Raw genomic sequence first — 23,151 nt, 5'->3', positions numbered from 1 at the left:
AGGTCAGAAAAAAGCATCAAACTGGGAGGGTACTAGCTTATTGCCAGAGTAGTAATGTCTGAAGGCTTTCAAAGTATGTTGTCTTTTCCCTCCTTCTGACTGTTTGTCTCCATTTTCTTTTTACAGCTCACAGAATGTAGGGGTTTTGTTGTTGTTAACAGTTGTTCTTTGCAGGGTTTTTTTTTTTTTTTTTTTCTTTCTCCAGATTAAAGTCCTATCTCTTCTTAGTTTGTTTCTCTATGTGGCATTTCACTTGCTCAGTTCCTGCCTGATTGCATCGATGAGCTCTTCTTTTAGCTTAGTTAATTCTTTTCTCATTTCATCTAAAATGTTTGGCTTCAGCCTGTCAGAGTCCAGTCCTTCTGTCTGGACTCCTCTGGCTCTGGGCTGTGATGAGGGCGCAGATTTTGGTCTGTAAATAACAGGTGACTTGCTGCCATTCATTGTATTTGTTCTTTCCCAAGGTTTTCTTGTTGGTTCAGGTGTACTTGTTGAAGAGGCCTTAGAAGTTACAGGCTCTGAATCTTCATTTTTGTCTTCTTTTTGTTCTGTTCCTATTGTTGATCCCTTTTCAGCAAGTCTCTTCCTCCTGGCCAGCAGGGTGCTCATTTCTTCCATTAACCCACCACCCCTAATGGAAGGGGTCCTTTTCCACTACCCGTAGTTTTAGATGAGGCCAAATTCACACCAGTGATCTTCCCTCCGCTTGGGAAACAGGCATCCTCCATCCGTGACACTTTCCTAAGTTTTGATCCAGAAATTGCAGCTGCAAGTCCAGTTAAAGGGTGACTGTCTTCAGACATGGATCCCAAAAAAATCCAGATGCAGGGAGGGGAGAAGCAGGAGGTGGTGGAGGAGGAGGGGGTACTTGATTAGGAAGAGGTGGTAGAGGAGGTGGAGGCCCTGAGGATGGAAGTGGATGGGATGGAGGGAGTCCTGGGGGAGGAGGGAGTGTGACTGATGCCTGGGCAGGACCTGGTGGGAGTGGAGGAGGGGGTGGAGGTGCAGGTGGTCCCAAGACAATGCAAGCCTGGCTCAGCAGCAGAGGAGACTCCCAGCACAGAGCTTAGAGGAGTCTCCGAAGAGGCAGGGGCAGCACAGTTGACATTCTTCGCTCTCGCTCCCATTCCAGCGGCTCCCTTTCTAGCTGCTCTTGCCGCTCTCTTTCTTGCCTTTCTCGGTCCAGTCTCTCCAGTCTCTCCCGTTCTTGTCTCTCCCGCTCCAGGCAATCCTGACTTTCTTGTCTCCCTCTCTCCAGCTGCTCCTGTTCCAGTCACTCCCTCTCCAGCCTTTCCCTTTCTAACCTCTCCCCCTCCAATCTCTCCCTTTTCATTCTTTCGCTCTCCAGCCTTTCCCGCTCCAGCTCCTGTTGTCTTTGCTGTTCTTGTAGTTGCCTTTGAATTTCCAATTCTTCTTGTGATGGGCCATTCTGAACTTGGGCAGGTAGCTGTGAATTTTGTCTAGGCAATGTTGGCTCTGTTTCCTGTGAATTCAACACGTGGAAGGCATGCATCACAGCACTTGCGAAGACACTGGCATCTTCTTTGCTGCCAAAGTTGAGACCATACACCTGTCTAGTGTTCCACCATTGGTGGAAGGTCTGTGTAGCTTGATTGTACTTCAACCCTTTATTTTTTTAATGAAGTACGATTGACATACAATGTTACATTAGTTTCAGGTGAATAACATAGTGATCTGACTTTTATATACATTACATACATTACAAGATGATCACCATGATAAATCCAGCTACCATCTGTCACAGTTTAATATTACTACAATATTATTGACTACATTCCCTATTTTATATATTACAGCACCATAACATTTATATTTGTAAGTTTGTGCTCTTTAATCTGCTTTGCTGATAAAATACATCCCTCCACCCTCCTAACTCCTATCTGACAATCATCAATTTGTTCTAGGTATCTATAAATCAATTTCTGCTTTTTTTGTTGTTGTTCACTTCGTTTTTTAGATTCCACATATAAGTGAAATCGTATTATATTTGTCTTTCTCTGACTTATTTCATTTAGCATAATACCCTCTAGGTCCATCCATGTTGTTGCAACATCTTCACTATCCATTTAACTATCGTCACTATCCATTTACTCATCGAAGACATTTAGGTTGCTTCCATGTCTTGGCTATTATAAATAATGCTACTATGAAAATAGGGGTGCATATACCTTCTCAAATTCTATTATTTTACTTTTCAGGTTAACACGTGAAATACCCAAAGTACTATCAGAGATAACGTGAAGGAGCAAGCAGCATGGATTTCATCTGTATAAAATGTTAAGGAAAGATTTGAAAAAAAAAATATTTCACTATAGTAAAGAACATCTCAACAGATGGAAAAGCTAATCTTGCATTTGTGATGAACATCAGAAATTCCTTTCAGAAATATTATTAGCAAAATTTAGCTCACCGGATATCTGGTAAAAGTCATATTTTGCTAAAAGCTATGCAATCAAGGAATTACTTGACTTTGGTTCAACATTCCAAAATTATAAATAAATTAACAGACGAAAACTGCCAAAAATCTTTCCAGCCAGTAGGAGTTCAGGTTAAGGTGGTAATATCTTTTGGGCAAAGAGATCTATTTGATTAGAATACAGAGGTAGGGCAAGAATAGATGTCCAAAATTATGTGTTCTCCTAACATAGTCCTGGATTTTCTTCAAAGGACAAATCCAGTGAAGTTCTGACCATAATGTCCAAATCCTTATTTCTAAGTTTAAAAAATCTATGTTGCATAGAGACCAATTTATGTTTTGTTTCATTCAAAATTTCTCTTCATTTTTTATACATTTAGTTATACAGAAATTCTGAGATTTTTTTTATGCTATATTTAAGTAAGTTATTTCCTTATATCTAAGGTTAAATTTATTTTGTTATTTCTTTTTACATGATTTCTCAGTGTCCTCCTTATGTACATTCTTTTCTATTGGTGTTTTGGGAGAACTGTCTAACCAAATGTTATTTTTAGGATACATCAGATAAGTTTCTGGGTACTATAGCGTTTAAGAACATAGGCCTGAACGTAGACTCTGGGATTGTAAGTCTGTCCTGGCCCTTACTAAATGAGTTACCTTGGTACCCACAGAAAACCATAATTCAAAAAGACACATGCACCCCAATGTTCACTGCAGCACTATTTACAATAGGCAGGTCATGGAAGCAACCTAAATGCCCATTGACAGATGAATGGATAATGAAGATGTGGTACATATATAGAATGGAATATTACTCAGACATGAAAAGGAACGAAATTGGGTCATTTGTAGAGACGTGGATGGACCTAGAGACTGTCATGCAGAGTGAAGTAAGTCAGAAAGAGAAAAACAAATATGGTATATATGGTATATTAACGCATGTATGTGGAATCTAGAAAAATGGTACAGATGAACTGGTTTGCAAGGCAGAAATAGAGGCACAAATGTAGAGAACAAACATATGGACAACAAAGGGGGAACTGGGGGTGGGAGGGGTGGTGGTAGGATGAATTGGGAGATTGGGATTGACATATATACACTAATATGTATAAAATAGATAACTAATAAGAACCTGCTGTATAAAAAATAAAATAAAATAAAATTCAAAAAAAAAAGATAAATAAATGAGTTACCTTGGGTAAAGTACTGATTGAACCTCTCTGCTTAGAGACTCCATCTGTAAATGGGGCTGTAGGATAATGATTAAATAAACCAACCCATGAAAATACTAAGATGAGCAGAGAGCATGTATCAATAAATTATCAATAAATAATAGGTATTATTTTTATATTTGTACATTCTTATGTCTGTCTTTAAGTACAGTTGGTTGCCTGTCTAACCTATATTTTACAGTCTGTCACTGTGCCAGGCCTCCTGCTTATTTCTCATAAAATGAGAATAACCCTCAAAAAATCTTCCTGGATTATTGCAGCAACCTCCCAATTATTGCCTGGTGTCTGATCAATCAGTTGTCCAGTGATGTCAGATTACCGTGTAAAAGAATATTTTCCAAAACATATTCCATTAAATCTTCATCTTTTTTGGTGTATCATGTGAGAAAAGTAATATGTAGTTTATGTTCAGAAAGCCCACTGTTTTACATGGTCATTTTGGAGCTCCATAGGAATTTTAGCAAAATACAGCTCCTGGGGAGTACTGCAGTTAAATTTTGTTTAACTCATAAATTTGACAAGTTTATTTCAGCAACTTTGTTCCAACTAAGAAATAGTATTACTATTATTAACTACTGTTCTGAGGAGCATGTTATAAAAACACTACAGTTGTTCTATCTTGAATTAATAATTTTTTCTCAGAGTGTAAGGCAAGGAATTCTAAGATATTCATGTGATTTTGGGGCAATGGAGTTACTGCAGATGAGCATCAAATATTGTCTGTGTGATGGAACAGATAATAGCTGGAATATATGAACTAATTTTCAAATATATATACCTGCTTTTATTACTAATAATATACTCATAATAACATGCTATTTAATATATAGCAATTTAGTATTACATAAATGTTAAAATACAATTAAAATCATGTAAGACTACCTATTACACTTCATTGTTATAAAAAGGGTAAGAACTATATATGAGGAGAAAAGACCTAATTTTAAAAATCAGCTAAACATGGACTGAATGTCTGTTCCCTCATTAAACCACAACAGAATCCACTATTTATATGAAACCTCACTTATAAGGCTATTATGAGCAAAGTCTGTCAACATTGGTAAAAATTTCTTCAGAGTCCATAGCATCAAGTACATAATAAAATGTTACTTCTTTCATTCTTTCCTTTTGCTTCTCAAGTGTAATGTTATCAGGGTATAGACTTGTCTTTTTCATTTCTATATTCATAGCATATATAGCTCACTATATACATTATAATATATATAGTAGCTCTCCAAACAATATTTGCTAAAGTGATTGATTGTAAAATGGGAGTGGCAGAGAGTTAAAAAAATTATTAATATAGAAATAAAATATGGAGCCAATAATCACATTACTAAAATGCATGTTTATGGAATTTTAATTTTTATTCATTAAATAAAGATGAATATTTGTTCTGTTTGTTTTATACAAGTTATAACTATTTTTCTACTTCGTTTGCATACTCACTTATAAATCTACAGTTGCTTATGGAGTCCCAGCTGGCAAGAAATGCAATTTTCACAGCGTTTGTCATAGATATTAGGAACAGATGCAAACCTCACCTGAGCACCCACACTATTTAAAACCCCAGATTGACTCAGAGCATTAACATTACTTCTTCATACTCTTAGCAGGAATCTGTCTTTATGTTTAGCCTAAGTCTAAGACAAATGAATTTGTCTGTCTGAGAAAGTCAACTACATATAGTCAACCCTCTTTGCCTGAGCTGCTAGCAATTTGTTTAATGTAAATTATGTACCCAAAGCAAATCTATGAGTCATGAGAGAACCATACAGTAAACCCCCAAAAGAGCAAATCGTCCCAGGTAAGCTCATTTTCCTATTGCAGCATATGGGCTAAAAATTGAAGATTTTTGTAAAAGTTTATTATCATTACCATCAAAAATAACTGTTCTAAGAACAAACATACTGTAACATCAGAGTGGTTATTGTTCAGGATTCCTGGCTGCAAACAATGCAATGAGTCACTTAAGCAGAAACAGAATTCATTAATGGATATTTGCCAGTTTACAGAATCTCTGGTAAGGCCAAAACAAGCAAGAAAAAGGTAGCAACAACGTTCCACACACTGCAGTGATTTCTCTACCTAAACATCACTGCCACTATCAGTGGCTCCTACGACATTCAAGGATTGGTATCAGAAACTCTACTACTGCCACCCTTGAGGAGCAGGACACCCTGTCTCATAGGTTGCCAGAAGACTGATTTCCTTTTAGGTGTTGACCACTTCTATATCTAAATCTTGCTTGGTTGCATTAAATAACTGGATTAAATAACTGTAACTGGATTAAATAACTGTTCTGTACTTGAAAGGGATCCTGTGGATGCAGGCTTTCTAATTCTGTTTGAGAAGGTAGGACTCATAGTGTCAAAAATTATCAAAATACAGAGATGGAGTGCAAAACATATTGGGTAGCTATAGGTAACAGATAGTCTCAGAGTAGAAAACAATATTGTATAAGGATGGATATGATTTCTAGGAATACGTGCTCTTTTACCAAAACAATGTTTATTTAGAACACTGAAAGACTTGCTTTAATCATATATGTAGCTATTAAGTGATCAATTATTTATCAATTGTGACACTGTAATGAGTGTTGGTGGCACAAAGCTATACAGATACCATTCTGAACTATTGTCAATATAGCATAGAGAGCAGATATATGGTTGTAAGTTCACAGAAATAAGACAAGTCTGTAATGACGGTATACAGATGGAAAATTAGAGGGGACATTTTGTTTGTCTTCATGGGAATGTCATAATTATCTTCAAAAATAAAATTTTGGGGACAGAAGATGTGAGAATGAAAAAAGTAAACATTCTAAAGGTGGACAAAGGAACAAAAGGTATGTTTTTCTCAGGAGAAATATACAGTTGAAGGTAGAAACCATCACATTGTGTTGAGAATTTCTTTGCTCGAAAGTGTATTTTATTAGATATTAATACAGCCACGCTTGCTTTCTTATTTTTTATTAATGTTTGCATGGTATATCTGTTTCCATTATTTTATTTCAACCTATCTATGCTATTGAATTTGAATAGAAATTCTTGTAAGTAACATACAGGTGAGTCATGATTTTTTGTTCTGTTTTGACAATCTATATCTTTAGATTGGCTCCAAACAACAAATGCAGATATTTACAGAATCATGATAGAAACAGACACTGGCATGCTTTAACCTCAGAACTCCACCACAACACAGTAAGTATTTCTAATTTTGCTTCATGGCTTGAGAATGGCAGGAAATGACACAAAACAGGAATAAATTATACATCCATCAAATCATTGTCAACTGCCTACCATGTGCCAGACTGTGATATCTGTTGGAGGTATAGTGATAATCAAGACCTGTACTTGTTGTCAGAAGGCTTACAATCTAGTAGACTATAGTACCAGAGCAAGGTCTGTAGTGTGACTCATTAAACTGTTTTAAATACACATGTCTATTGTCAAGACTGGTCCTAACGATGAGAGATGGAATTGGGATGGGGTTATTAATGGTCTCAATTGAAGAGAGAAGAGGAATTCAGAAGTTAGACATTAGGAAGATAAAACATAAACTATTCCAGGATATATTTTCATTTTCTCTCATATTTTGGTTGTTAGTCAAGAGTCAAGATATTTTTCTACTTCTTAAATACTCTGTAACATTCCAGTTGAAAACGTTCCCCTGATTTAAGCCATATGAGGTTTTACATTAAATGACTTAAAATTTCAAAATTAAACTCTAATTAAAACAATATCAAATGTGTCAGTTTTGTTTAATTTAATATATATACACAAGTCAACCTACTTATGAAAAAGTGTGTCCATTTTTAATGTTTGTATATGAGTTCAGATTATTAATATCCTGTAAATATCATAGGATTAATTCTGATGATATTTACAACAATTAAAATATAATTAAAAAAAATTTCCCCTACTACTTTAGTACTTAGGAAGGGTTGAATATTTGTTTAAAGAATTAATTACGGTAAAGCGTAGGAAATGTAATTTTATGATTTCAATCTTCTGCTTCATTGATCGATAAGAAGCTCAAGTTCTTTTGCTAATACTTTATTCTGACTATCCTCCATCTAACTCGCTCTATTTTAATTCCTTGTCCTTGGGGCTATGGGTATAAGTCAAAAGTTTGTGCTGAAGATGGAATATATTTTTATTCATTTAGAGTAAAAAAAAAAAATCCCCCTTGTTCTATTTCTGGATATATCCTCAGCACTGGAAGACTGCCTTGTACAGAGTAGGCAACTGATTAATATTCTTTGAATTAAATACTTTAGACTTCCAGACCTAAACCTCATGCTACAGGAACAGTTATCAGAAAAGTCTTATATTAGCAGTCACAGGGTATTTTAGCACGGGTAACTAAACTATAGGTTAATTTCCAAAAGATAAACAACCTACTTTACTTGCATTTATAGCAAAAGGAAGTGATATGATTTAGATAACAAAGCTTACCTAACCTCTAACACTGAGTATTAGTTTGGATCCACCTATTGAAGACACCACAGGGATAATCAATATCCAACTGAGATCCATTAATGCATTTTGTAGTTTGCTGATCACCCCAAAATATATTTATTTTTGTAGAACAATCTTTGGAAAATATTGCAACTAGTCATCCTTATTCATCAACTTCTGAATATTTATATATAACACTTTATCTGAAAAAATCATTACCCTTTATATGTTCTTTTTTAACCCTAGGCACACTCTATAATCTTGGAAAATGTCAAAGATCAACATAATAAAGGATTGTAGTATAAACCAACTATTCTTATAATGGTACTTATCTCTCTAATAGACTTGCTATTTGTTATAGTTTAGTTTTGAACAACATATAAATTTTGGTAAAAAATTTTAAAACAAAATTTATATGGAAGCTATTTTTTGTTAAAACATACTTTGACTATATTAAAGATAAAGCCACTTTCAGAATAAAAACAAAAACAAAAAAACAAGTACTAAAGAAGGAGAACATGCTCCCCAGCTGAGCTAATAGCAATGAAGAACATTTTTTGGATTTAGTCATGGCACTGGGAGGTTGAATGACAGTTTGATGGCCTTGGAGACTAGCAGCCTTGACAGAGCCTCTGAGATCTGTCGATCAGGGATGAGTGGGCAGGGTTTAGACCTAAGGGCCATGAGAATAAAGGTAATATAATAGAGAGAGCCTTGTCTCAGGAGAAGGACAAAAGCTTCTGCAACACACACATCCCTAAAAGAAGCAGCAATAGATGAGTACAGCAGCTGCCTCATAATGATGCCAAGAATAACCAACTAGGTTATTAAATGCTCCTTGTAGGAAGTCCATTTGCCTCCACAGGAAAAAGTGTTTAAAATTCAGCAAAATGAATTCCTAGGGAGAGAGATGTTTTTATCTCTGTATTTAAAAGTTTTGGGGCCTTTGCATCCATTTTCAAAACAACTGTTATTTTCCATTTTGCCACTTCATATCACTGAAAACAGTGGCTTCAAATGTAATTAAATTACAAAAGAAAAAAATTATCTCCACAGCTCAAAGCTAAAAGAGTTAATCTTTGAAACATGGTCAGTGTTGAAATGAATATTTCCCAAATGCTCCATTACAGCTAAATACTTGAATTCACCCTTTATTTGAAAGAATGTTTTCTGTTTAAAGTTTTATTAAAACTTCTGGATACATTAGAAATTTAATTTAAGTGCTTATCAAATTATATCAAGTAAAATTGGCCTCAGACATAATAGAGTTTAAAACTTGACACAAGCTGGAAGCATTGCCTCTTGGTAAAACTCTTTCACGGAAAAATGTCACACAAATGTGTTCTTAGAAAAATAAAATGTATGGAGAAAAAATTAATTTGTTTTTATTTATTATACTTATAAGCTCTGAATACAGATGGAGAACTCGAATCTTTTATTAATTAAACCAGTTATGTTTGGATTTATCATTAATTGTTGTTAAAACTTAAAATTAATAAATATATATTTGAAATATTCTAAACTTATAGTCTGAAATAAATTTGAAATACCTATATTAATACAAGCTCGTAAAACTTTAATAAGTACAGTGCTTCATAGGCGACTCAGAAAGTAATGAACATATTAGTATTTTAGCAACTTTAGCTATTTAAAAAATTAATCCACTCACATATAAAGAGTAAAAATAGCACTGAAATATCATTTTTTTCTATTAATCATTTACATTAATCGAACTAATATTTTTAAAATGCTGACATGACCCTTTGTCTTAGAATTGACAGACAATTTTTAGCCTTGCTTCCTAACATTCTTGGAAGCCTTATGATGATTGATTTTGTAGTGAATACAAAAAATAAATGATGCAGGCTCTTTACGCTTTCCAAACAAACCAACCTAGTACTTAAAATTAAACAGCAATTACAACAATAAAATCTATTCAAAGGTTACTCATCAGTTGAAATTACTTTAAAAATTTAATGTTTCTTTTTCCAGTGACCAGAGATTTCTTGCTGTTCTTGAGCATGTACTACCCTTATTCACTGTACTGACTGCTGTTTCTCTGTTTCTTATTCCTGCTCTTTTAATCTTGGTTCCCCATCACTATGGATGATTTCAGGTATCTGTTTTCTTCCATCTTCTCTTCATTTTTTCTCTCTCTATTCCTAGAGGCATTATAAAACCCCATCTTAATCAACTACACACATACAAGTGTGGTATTTTAATCCAATTCTGACCCTACCTACACCCAGGCTGATCAACAAGGCTGCGAAAACACACAGAATTATTTAAACTGTTCTCACTTTAAATTAATGATCACAAGCTTCCAGTGGAATGGAGTGATCACAAAACTCCTCCCCAGTCCACACACTTGTGCTGTCCTAAAACATCCTATACTTTCTCCCCAAACTTCACTCTCACCTTACGATATTGATCTCTACCTCACTGGGAAAAATCAATCAAAAGAGAACTTTCGAAATCTCAAACCACCACCCAGGTCTCCCAAGGTCATCAATATTCATTTTTATTAAATTGTATCATCCTCATTCATAGTACTTTTCATAGCCTTACCCTGTCTTTTTTTTTTTTATACCATTTTCATGACTTTCTATCATAATGAATAATTTACTTATTTGTGTTGTTTATAGCTTGTCCCCATTTGCTCTATCTCCCAGTGCCTTGAATAGTGCCTAGCTCATACTGACCCTCAATAAATATTTGTTGAAGTAGTTATCCATATAAATAACTTCTATAGCTGCACTTTAAGACCTTGCTTATGTTCTAATTCTGAAGCCCTGTTATTAATCATCCACCTGCTGGAAATGTAAACTTAGTTAAATACTCATCAACTTATTATTTATATATTATTCATTGAAAGTATTAATTATTTATGATTGTCAGTAGCTAGTTATGACAAGTAATTACTGGTTAATAATTGGTATTGATGGTCTTTATTCATCATTTATTTAAATTATTCATAAATCATTTGATGTAGAGCCAAGACTATTTTAAATATGATTTCATTAATTGGAGTCTTATATGAACTTCCTAACCATGTCTAAGATGCGTTATCTATGAGTTTCTCTTTCAGGTTCCTTAAAGAAGAGTTAGACCTATTTCAGTTGCATCATTGGCAGTGTTTTCTGCCACCTATGAAATCATGGTTTTTCAATATTTTCTGAGCCACCTTCTCCAACTGCCTATTCCATTCTTTTAGTTACACAATTTTTTTCAACAGTTTTATACTAAGGTATTTTTTTAAAACATCTGAAACCAGGACTCTTCTAGGTTATTATGAGTTTTGCCTAGTTTTATAGTTGCCCTGCTAATTCCTAACTAAGACAATAGATTTTCCTTCCCTTACACTTATCAAGGCCATCAAAAGCATAAAAACTGCAACTCTCTTTGCATACACATTTTATTGGTTTATGCAGTGCTTAATGAAATAATATAATTAAAGCTATAAAATAAATGACATTAAAAAGTTTAAAAACCAAGAAAACTGACTGAATTATTTTCCTATTGCTGCTGTTTCAAATTACAAGGTCAGCAGGGCAGCATCTTCTCTAATCTCTGACCTTTTTCTTCTTATCCTTTATCTCTCTCACTCTGGCCCTCTGAATTACATTTTATAAAGGTCCTGGTGATTAGACTGCACCCATTTGGATAATCCAGGATAAATCCTTTTATCTCAAAATCCTTAAATCTGTGAAGTCCTTTTGCCATGTAATACAATATATTCAAAGGTTCTGGGGAATAGAATATGGACATCTTTGGAGGCATTATTCTGTCTACCATACTGACATACATTTCATCTCTTAGGAACAAAAGTACACCCAGGTATTGTTCAGTAGAGAGTAACCTGCAAGTGTCCAGTGGTAACCATGCTTTAAGCATCAGTAGAAAAGTTTTAAAGAGGGAAAGGAGAGTGTTATTGATCTGCAAAATCTGCTAAATAGAGATCTATTAAAATAATTCTCCTCTGAATGTCTGTTACACTTTATCTTTCATGTTTGTCTAATTAACATCATACTATGAATTTTCCATGTTAATAAACAGAGCTGCCATCATATTTTCAACACTAAAAGTGAAACAAAATTTATTTAATCATTTCTGTATTGATAAGATTTTATATTTTCCAGTTTTTTTTTCTTTTTGCAATCAAGGGTACAATAAATATCCTTATACATCTTTCCTTAGTCAAACATGTATATATACTTTCCTGAGACACAGTCTATAGAATTCTACTTTAAGTGCAATCAACTGATGAAAAATTAAGCTAATGTTATCACTGGATCCAGACAAATAGTTCTCCCAAATGACTATGGCAGTATACATTTCAACCTCTACCTTAACATGCCTTTGCTACACACTTACTAAAATTGAATGATTCTAAATTTTATTTTTTCTCAATTACTGAAAAATATTTCATTGTTTTAATTCACTTTTCTCTATTAACTAGTGAGGAAGGAAAATTTACATAATTAAATGCATTTAAATAAGAATTTCTAAGACTTTGAAGTCAAAGTAACTCAAAATAGCAGTTTATAGCATTGTTGTAGTGCTGCCAGAATCTGTCCTGTAGCACCTGCATCTGATGTTCACCAGTAGTAGTAGCCAAGAATGAAAAGTGGATTTCAGTCCAATAACCATGATAGGGCAATGCCATGAGCAGCGATCAGCAGGAGAAGAATGCGTTCAGCAGACTCTGTGGCATCATTTTGGCACAGTTTCCCACAATCTGAATTCCTGTGATTCCTTACCATTTTCTTAGAAAGATTCTCCAGGTAACTTTACAGTTAATTCCAAATTATTCAACTGATTCTATGAGATATCCAATATATAAATAAATAAAGAAAGAAATAAGTAAATACACACACACACACACACACACACACACACACACAATTAAAGTAACCTAAAGTCAGTTTCAGTTGCTTAGAGGTAAGAAACCTATGCAAATTATTTATTTTCCTCACATTTAATACAGGGCTCATATACTACTAACCTTAAGGGTTCTAGTGAGGATTAAGAGAAAATATACGCAAATCCCTTAACACAGTGTTTTTCAGTAAAAATTATTAACATATTTTAATATCATTTTCATTGTTTTAATTCTAACTCAAACAATTTACACAGGTCATGAGAGGAATAACGTGTCTAGCGACATAGCATAGAACCTAGTATCCATTAAGTTTTTAATAAATAGAAGGCTCTTTACTGTTTCATTCCTTCAACACCTATTTATTGAGGGCTTACTATGTACCAGATTCTTTGAGGTACATGGGATGGATTAGGGTGCATGTGAGATAAGAGTCCTGCAGGAGACATATAATTAACAATTAATAACAGAAATAAGTCAATCACACAGTACTGTAGAAGGTTAATGTGCAATTCTACTAGGTTAATGTGTATAGCTTAGCGCAGGTTAAGGAAGACATGGAGTGTAAGAGGGGAAAACGGGCTGGCGGCATTTTCAATTTTAAATAATCTTGTTAGGATAGGCCTCAAAGGCAGATGATATTTGAGATTACTGGAAAAAAGTGAGGAATTTTGTCATGGGGATGTCGGAGAGAAAAAAATATTCTAAAAAGGATAAAATTAATGCAAAATTGCTAAAATTTGCCTGGTATGTTATGGAATTGTTGCAGACTTTTTCAAGTGCAGTTCAATTTGTGGAAAAACATACCTTAAACAAATTTTATTCATTTATTTATTTATTTTTTGGCTGCATTGGGTCTTCATTGCTGCATGTGGGCTTTCTCTAGTTGCAGTGCTCGGGCTTCTCATTGCGGTGGCTTCTCTTGTTGTGGAGCACAGGCTCTAGGTGCACGGGCTTCAGTAGTTGTGGCTCACAGGCTCTAGAGCACAGGCTCAGTAGTTGTGGCGCATGGGCTTAGCTGCTCCGCGGCATGTGGAATCTTCCCACACCAGGGATTGAACCTGTGTCCCCTGCACTGACAGGTGGATTCTTAACCACTGCACCACCAGGGAAGTCCCTGGAAAAATATTTTTATGGCAGCGCAGGTATGACAACTACATCTAACTTATTTCATATTAAATATAATCAAAATGGTTTTCCTAAAGAATAGCCATTAATCATTTAATTTAGATCAGTAAGTAAAATTGCTTACAAGCGAGTTTTGCTTCTCATTTACCTAATGTTGGTATGCAAGTCTTATAGATATTGGACATCTTTTGAGACATAAATCAGGACATTGAAGCTTTTTTTTTTTTTGCTTATTAGGTAATTTGGAATCTGTTAACATCTAAAATCCCCAATAATATATAATTAAAAGAAAGATTAGGCTGATTTTTATTCTCTTCTTTCCTTTCCTTTGTTTTCTTTCCTTTCTATTTCTCATATTTCGTGGAACCTTGATTAAATGATGTATCTTAAATTAGTCTGTCAATACTGAAATAGTACAGTGTTTTTAATTCAGAGATGTAAATTAATTACTTTATTGACAATAATCATAATAATTGGGAATCAAAAACATTTCTTCATATATTATTACATATAGTAATATTTATATTACATAAAATATGTTGATTATTTTACTTATAACAGCCAAAACCACTGCTTCTCAAACTTTAATGTACCCAAAAACTAATAAAAATATATTATCAAAAAATACAGATTCTGATTCAGTAGTTCTGAGATAGGACTTGAGATTCTGAATTTTTAGCTCCTTCATAAAGCCAGTGGTCCACAGATCATACCATGATAGTAATGGCCTCTCTTATGCATTAAGAGATATTTTGATATATTAGAAATTTATGAATAATTTAGTATACATATACTAATAAAGAATATAATGTTCCATGACAGTTCACATTGATTAAAAAGCGAGTATTTTCAACTCTGAATATATAAAAATGAGATATTCCAATAAACATCATTTAGTTTCACTGCAGAGATAGAGATTTAAAAAAGATGTCTGGAATAAACATGGTAACTGCTGTAAAAATCTAACATCACAATACAGTAAAATGTATGTACATTTTTATTTTTAGTTAATAATCAATTAATAGAAACCTTGTTAACCTACTATTAACATTGCTATTTTCTAAAGTATGTAAGAAACATGGAAAGGTAATGTCAATAGCGTCTATTTTTGCATCTTAGAAATTCCTTTGTTAAGCCTCAAATTAATTAATTAATTAATTAATGCAATCTACAAAATAACTTCTGATCTCATTGATGTTTTAACCTAGGCCAAGAAATGATTTTCAGAAGGGAAAAAAATTACAAATCATCTATGTAAATGTACATACAAGGTATTCACTCAAGGTAAGGAAAATAAGACAGCTATATCATATATCTTCATTCTGTTTAAAATTGAGCTGTAAATGTCCATTTTATACCAAATAGTAGCATTTTATTTTAGCATTTACATTAAAAAGATGCAATAATGCAATTAGTTGTTAATTATTTTGAGTAGTGGCTGTGCTTTCCATTCATGGCTTGATATATTTATTGGCAAATTGTTTTATCAGCATATGTCTGGTTTTAATTATATTTAACTAACTTATGGGGATGAATTGTTATTTAGAAACGCATAAGACCTAGTTCACAGAGTAGTTCATTAGTCCATAAATAACCACAGTTATTTTATTTTGCCTTGACTTTACAATATGACTTTTTATATCTGTTTTTATTTTTTTAATCCTATGACACTAGACTATAAACTACCTAATAGGTTATGATCTTTTTTGCATGGACTTTCCACATGTATTTTAATATTACCAGGAAAAGTATAGTTCTAGAAAACTGAAGTACCTCAATAATAGTCTTCAACTGAATACATCAAATGATGTTAACTTTCACTTTTTTCCCCCTTTATTATACAGTGTTTGATGTCTGTATCTGCCTCCTTTTGGAGAATGCTCTATTTTTCCAAGCCATTTCCCAAGTTGCTTAATATCTTAATTTCTCAATTACCATGGCATCCCAGACAGTGTGCTATGCAAACTTTCCCTCAGGGCAATGGCATTTCTTCAGCAGAATAAAATGTGTTGTATATCTATCCTTTAAAATATAAAGCCTGCCAAAAAGTAAATTTTCTTATGAAAAATAATTAATAAAATGATGCTAATGATGAATTCTTGGAACCTCTGGTATAGCATAAGGAATTGTTATCTATCTTATTTTTGTCTCCTAGTCCCTGCTTACTCAATCAAAAAAATATGCAAGACAATGGAGTGAATTCCTATGACATTAAGAAGTGAGGGATAAAATGCATTATAACAGATTTCTTTCCAAGTTCACAAGAAATTCTGACTCTATTCTTTGGTCAAGATAAGCGTCCAGGCACTCATTACATTAAAATTATAATATTTACTGCCAAGAATGTACTAAGCATCTAATTTTCACCTATATTTTACAAATACATTAACTAAGACAGACTGTGGAAGCGATTTAGTGAATAGTGCATTAGCAGTTTTAAAAACGAAACTAAAATTATATTAAATTTTCCCGACCTCTACTTATGCACTTTTCCCATTACACTTTAGAAGATGGGAGTACAAAATTAAAAGAACACAGATTTTTTTAGTCTAGATTTTATTAGCTATTTGTACACTTGATTAAATGGTTTTCAAACTGTGTCATTTAAAAAAAAATACAGGCCTCTTATCTAAAATATTTGGGAATCCATTCTGATGTAATTCTTGATAAGAGCACATTTTCTATACTTTGACCATAATGGTTTGACAGTAAATGCTTTTTTCTTTTAATAAGAACGCTTCATTGTCCAAAAACTGTAGAGAATTAACAAATTTGAATGAAAATATATGTTGTGTTTGTCCTTTACTGTCAGTGGTACACTATTCTTACTTAATCACCACTATAAAAGAGACTGAGGTTTAAATGAAGTCAGAAAATCAGTTAATTTTATAGTTTAGCTCAACCAGGAGAATAGTTAGTCTTTGCCTTGTATTAATGTTAGATACAATGTATCAATACATTTATCAAAACCTTGAAATAATTATCCAGTACCATCCTAACTCATTTCAACATTAAAAAAAATATTAATGACTTTGTGTTTGAAAACTCATAAATTACCAAAAGGTTTAAGAGAGAAGGTAGGCATTCTCCTATACGTAATCTTCCAAAATTTCACTTTAGAAAAACAAAATAATTTATTTGCCCTTGACTGAACCTAAATTTTAATTATGGAATATATATAAGGGGAAAATACTGCTTTAACAGAAGGCATGTTTATGCACTTAGAAATAAAACAGGATACAATATAAGTGTTATTTTCAGATCTTAGAGAAAATGAACAGAAAATCAAATCACAAATGCAGGTGAAAGATAAAATTCCTGTATAAAAAGAATTCTCAAAGGATTCAACAGCATACAGAATTCCAACTTGTAATGTATTTTAAGTTTTTTCTTAGTCATATTTTTTTGTGGTCCATATCTTGCAATTTTCTTTTATTTTAAAGAAATTGCCTAATGAACTGCTTTATCATTTCCTTCCTTCCTGCCTCTTTATTTCTTTCTTATCCTTTGCACATTGTTATTCATTTTAGTTTATTTTTGTTGTAATTCTTGATTTTTGTTTTTCTAAAACAGAAAATATCTACGTTCAAGTTTAGATCATATGTTAATATAGTAACACCTAAAATATCTAAAAACATTTGATTTGGACATATTCATTTTACATGCAAATTTGGAATAAACATTTCTTTAAAAAGTTGATGAAAGAGAAGCTGAGGCTGCTTCAACTAATCCAGTATTTGAAACTGGGTCATCATTTTATATCAGCCATAGGTCTTAACCCTGTTATTGGTTTCAGTAACACTGAAGAAAAGAAACTGTTTCATCAATACAAGTAGGCAGAAATAATAACAATTTATACTTGCTTTTTTCTGTATCCTTTACAATATTTACTATTATATCTTAAGAACAAAATAAATTGCCATAGTTTATATTTCCTGTTTGGTAGCAAGCAAGTTTTTTATAAAGATTTCATTTCTTTAGAGAAGTTTTAAGTTCACAGCAAAACTGAAAGGAGGGTACAGAAAACTTTCATATACCCCCCCACACATCCATACCCCTCCCACACCATTATCAACATCCATCAGAGTGATACATTTGTTACAATGATACTGTAATCTACATTGACACATCATCATCAGCCAAAGTCCATAGTGTATATTATGGTTCACTCTTGGTGCTGTACATTTTATGGGTCTGATCAAATGTATAATGACATGTATCCACAATTATAGTATCATAAAATATTTTCACTACCCTAAAAATCCTATGTGTTCCATTTATCCATTCCTCCCTCCTGCCAAACTCATGGCAATCACTGATTTTTTTTTTTTAACTGCTCCATAGTTTTGCCTATTCCAGAACATCACATAGTTAGAATCATGCAGTATGTAGCCTTTTTCAGATTGGTGTTTTTCACTTAACATGCATTTAAGTTTCCTCCATGTCTTTTCATGGCTAGATAGCCCATTTTTGCAAAAGATATATCTGATAAAAGACTGTTATCCAAGATATAAAAGAACATTTAAAACTTAACAATAAGAAAACAAACACCCCAATTTAAAGATGGGCCAAAGACCTTAGACACCTCACTGAAGAAGATACACAGAGGGCAAATGAACATATGAAAAGATGCTCCACTATACACACCACCAGGGAAATGGAAATTAAAACAACAATGAGATATCACTACACATCTATTAAAACGGCCAAAATACAGAACACTGACCACACCAAATGCTGACGAAGATATTGAGCAATAGGAACTTTCTTTCATTGTTAGTGGGAATGCAAAATACTACAGGCATTCTGGAAGACGCTTTGGCAGTTTCTCACAAAACATAACATACTCTTACCATAAGACACAGTTGTGTTCCTTGGTATTTACTCAAATGAGCTGAAATCTTATGTCCGCACAAAAACCTGCACACAAATGTTTTTGGCAGCTTTACCCATAATGGCCAAAATGTGTAGGTAATAACCAAGATGTCTTTCAGAAGGTGAATGGATAAACTGCGGTACATCCAGACAATGGAATATTATTCAGCACTAAAAAGAAATGCGCTATTATGCTTGCTTTTTGAGTAAATTCATTTAAACACTTGAAAACAAAGGAGTAGAAAATTCATTTTCAAAGTTAAATCCACATAAATACCTTGGCATATATATATCCTTTAGTAAATTTAGTCTGAAGGTGTAGAAAAATAGATTTCTTACTTTTTAAATATCTACTGTTTAGCAAAAAATCATTTTTTCACAAAAAGTTTTTTCACATATTTTTGTTAAAGTTTGACACAGAAAAATGTGACTATAAAGCACAATCTTAGATACCACTGAACTTTTACCTGTGAAATAAGTTTTTTTTTAAACTGAATTTTGCAGGTGTTGAGTAAACCATTTTCTATATCATTCAAGTTATTTGCCTTTTCAAGCAGGTTAAAAATGTGAAATATAGAATTGTCAAATGGGGCTCATTTTGTTTATGAAAATATCAGGAAAATGTGAGTTACCACATGATATTTTAGAAAATATTTATAAATTGGGACTTCTACAAAGATTTGAAAATAAAAGAAAATATGACTCTGACATAACTGGAATATTTTTCTGGACTCAGACTACGTGTGTCAACATGAGTCAGTTTGTTCCCTATGCTCTTTGCTCAGGAAGATAAAACTGTAAATCTATACTGAACTTTACTTTTTGCTTCAGGAATCTCTGGCAGAGAAATTTATCTGAAACGGTAGCCTGCTCAGCTAGACAAAGCATTCACTTATCACACAATATCAAGACCTGCTTCAAGACCATCACCACATGTCATATCTATGGCTAATTACAAATTGGAAGATCTAAATTGGATTTTTTAAACCTAGATCCCAAAATCCTATTATAAAAGCCTCTTCTGACTTCCGCTTTATGAGGCACTGCTAAGTCTCTGTCAAGGTAATGTTCTCCCTCAGTCCCTCACTGCAATGAGTTCTAGAGAAAGCAACCTCCATGTTGGTAAATGTTTCTATCACATGTTTTTTCTGCTCCAAGGCTAAAGAAGACTGTTCCGGGTGAGTAAAATTCAAAGCACTATTGCAGTTGAGACTGAAGACTCAGCCATGTGGCATAAATGCACCTAGCTCTGGGCAGTGAGACTTTTTGAATGCTGGAACCCATAACTTGCTCAGAAAACTGAATAAGCAAATCCTTGCAAAACTGCCCTTGCTAGAGAGAAGGTGTGGCTATGCCTTCTTCTCTTTGGTTCATTTGTCTCTTACCCCATCTCATCCACGTTGAGTCTGTAGACTGCTTTCATTTAAGAAATGGTACTAGACCTGCTCTTTTCTGACTGGGTCAAGTTCTCTGTTACTAGTTGATGTGTTAGTTTGTTAGTTTCTCATTAGTCTTTCCACATCAATTGAAGGGCAAGATGGAAGTCTTGAAAAGAATGTGGAAGAGAATAGATGTAAGAAGCTACCTACATTTAAGCCTGGGTCAAGGCTAGCCTTTGTCTTTGAGCAAATTAGAGAAAGGTGGCAGGTCTGGGATGGTAAATTAGAAATTGCCCCTCCCCTGGGTGTTATGGCTCAGTTGGAACAAAATATTAACCACGAGGCATTTTTGTTTAGAAAAATGGTCCCTTGTCCTTGCAGAGGAGGACACGAGACTTGATGAATGGAATCCCGGCTGCATTTTAGTTCACCCCTCAGCAGGGCATCTATGTGCCCTGCACAAACTCACCAACCATATGAGAAAACCTTGAATCCAGTTTGCTATATTTAAACCAAAACCACAATTATAGATACACAACCCCACACTGACATTTATCCAAAGCTGGAGTTTGCATTCCCTACTTGATACATTTAAGGTACAAGTTCAGTTTTAGTGTATACATTTTAACAAGGTCACAAATAACTTTGAACTTTGTTTCATTTAGAACTTGAAACCCAGATTGCATTTTATTTTCCCATTAAATATATTGTTAATTAGTCTCAAAGTCAATAGCATTTTTTTTCTCTTATCAGTTCAGAATTACTCCCTTCAGAATGTGGTAAAAGACTGATGTAAATTTAGGGTTATGATCTAATTTTTCTTATAAGAAATCAATACGAAAATTTGTATGAAGGTCTTGCTTTTAGTAGTTTTTTTTTTTTTAATTGAAGATTGAGGAGGACTAAAGGTACATCTAAAAGAATTCTGTTGCAATTGAGAAAAAAAATATCAGTTAGATATGTCCCTTATAGTTTACCATATGAATGAGGCTCCACAATTAGTCCCTGGAGGAGAGTATCTGTGTCATATCCTCAGTCCCCTCAGTGAATCTTAAGCCCCACAACTCAACTCCAGTATGCATGCCTTAGGTTCTTCCCAAAGTATTCTAGCTCAGTCTCTTTTCATACTTTACTGCATTTGCTCTTTTATTTTCCAAAAGGAAACTCCTCAAGGGTAATGAGTAAAACACATGAATTTAAGCTCTGCAGAGTCAAATGATCACTACCCACTTTTTCAATGACTCTATGAAGGATATATAATTTGTGATAAACATAAACTGAGAAAAGAAGAATTTAAACCATTCACTTTTATCGCTAACAGGCCAGAATAGATTAAGTTTGCATCACCTCTATATGGTTAATTGTTTTGTAGGGAATATTTTTTGGTTCCATCATGCAACAGGAACAGCAATGCAGTGTGGCTAATTCTGTTTGAGGGAAGTCATTTAACTATATGATAATAATTTACCCTATCTTAAAATAGTTTATTTTATTATCGTCATTGTCCTTCCTCTTCTGTATAAAATTCAACCTATGTTAGTATGTGCATAAATCAATATGGAAACATTAAAAATAATTACTTCATGTTAATTTCACTTACTAAACAATTGCCACATGTTGAGCACTATGTGAATCATACTTCTCCTATGTGACACTTCTGAAAAAGCCAAAATTATCCACCACCTATAGAAAAACCAGAGAAAGCATTTTGAGTGTTAAGTTCTTTGCTGAGTTTAGCTAATTTTACACCTTTATTTTCCTTTTACCCTCATTTACTGACCTAAGAAATTTTTTTTTGCCATAACATGTATTTTTGTATGTCATTTTAAATCCAGTAAAAATATAATCATGTAAAAATAAATAATGCTATGATTTTTTTTATTACTGGCAAACACATTTGTACAGAAATTCCTAAATCACAGAACCTTGAAATGAATTGAGGCAACAACATCTGCAGCAGAAAAATAACTATTACTATAAAACCTTAATAGCTAGAACCTGTAATTAACCAGCATTCATTAAAGATTTGAATTCACAGAAACAATGTATACATAAGTAGCCATGCACATTTAGTTTAGGAGAATGTTTCTGCAAGACTATTTACTATAAAAAGAAAAATGCACATGGATATAAGCAATTGTAATGGTATTTATATATAATTCAGCACATGGTAAATGTACATACACAGCCCAAGTAGTTAAATCATTAGTTATAACGGAATGACATCTGTGTTATATAAAACACCATATTCTGCCAAAATATTTTTTGTTTGTCCTTTTTTCAGTTTTCCTGTTTGTTATTCTATGACAAAATTATAGGACAGCTATAATGGCGTGGCAACCAAAGGCTTAAAGGCTTTCTCAAGAAGAGAAGAGATACTAGTTTGTGATAACAAATGCTTACTCTATTTGTGATTTATCAAGTGAGACTGATGTGAAATTTTTTTCTCAAAGTGACAAATATCTCTAAATTCTCTAAAACTATTCAAAATATGTCAAATACTTATTAAATATTTAGTAACACGTTAAGTAAATTCTGACCATTTTTCAACAGAAATTTAGTGATAGTTTACTCAACATGTCTAGAAACATTGACTTAACTCTAATTGGAAGGGGAACAATTGCAGAGTCCATTAATTTCACAACTGAGTGTTATTTGTATGGATTTTGGAGTCATAAAAACTTAAGAAAATTATCCTTTGTGAGACTCTGTTTGTTGCTTTATCTATTATCTGATGATATTTAATCCATCCTTATAA

The 23,151-nt window shown here is 33.3% G+C and overlaps 1 pseudogene; it reads right to left on the bottom strand.

Annotated features, from left to right (window-relative positions):
• Positions 1 to 249: 249 nt before the first annotated feature.
• The window catches only part of LOC118884066, an 86,923-nt pseudogene continuing 64,021 nt past the window's right edge, over positions 250 to 23,151 (bottom strand).

The sequence above is a fragment of the Balaenoptera musculus genome, chromosome 18 (genome assembly GCF_009873245.2).
Source record: "Balaenoptera musculus isolate JJ_BM4_2016_0621 chromosome 18, mBalMus1.pri.v3, whole genome shotgun sequence".
Classification (NCBI taxonomy): domain Eukaryota; kingdom Metazoa; phylum Chordata; class Mammalia; order Artiodactyla; family Balaenopteridae; genus Balaenoptera; species Balaenoptera musculus.
The sequence above is the reverse complement of the archived record's forward strand: the minus strand, read 5'-3'. Positions and strand labels throughout refer to the sequence as shown.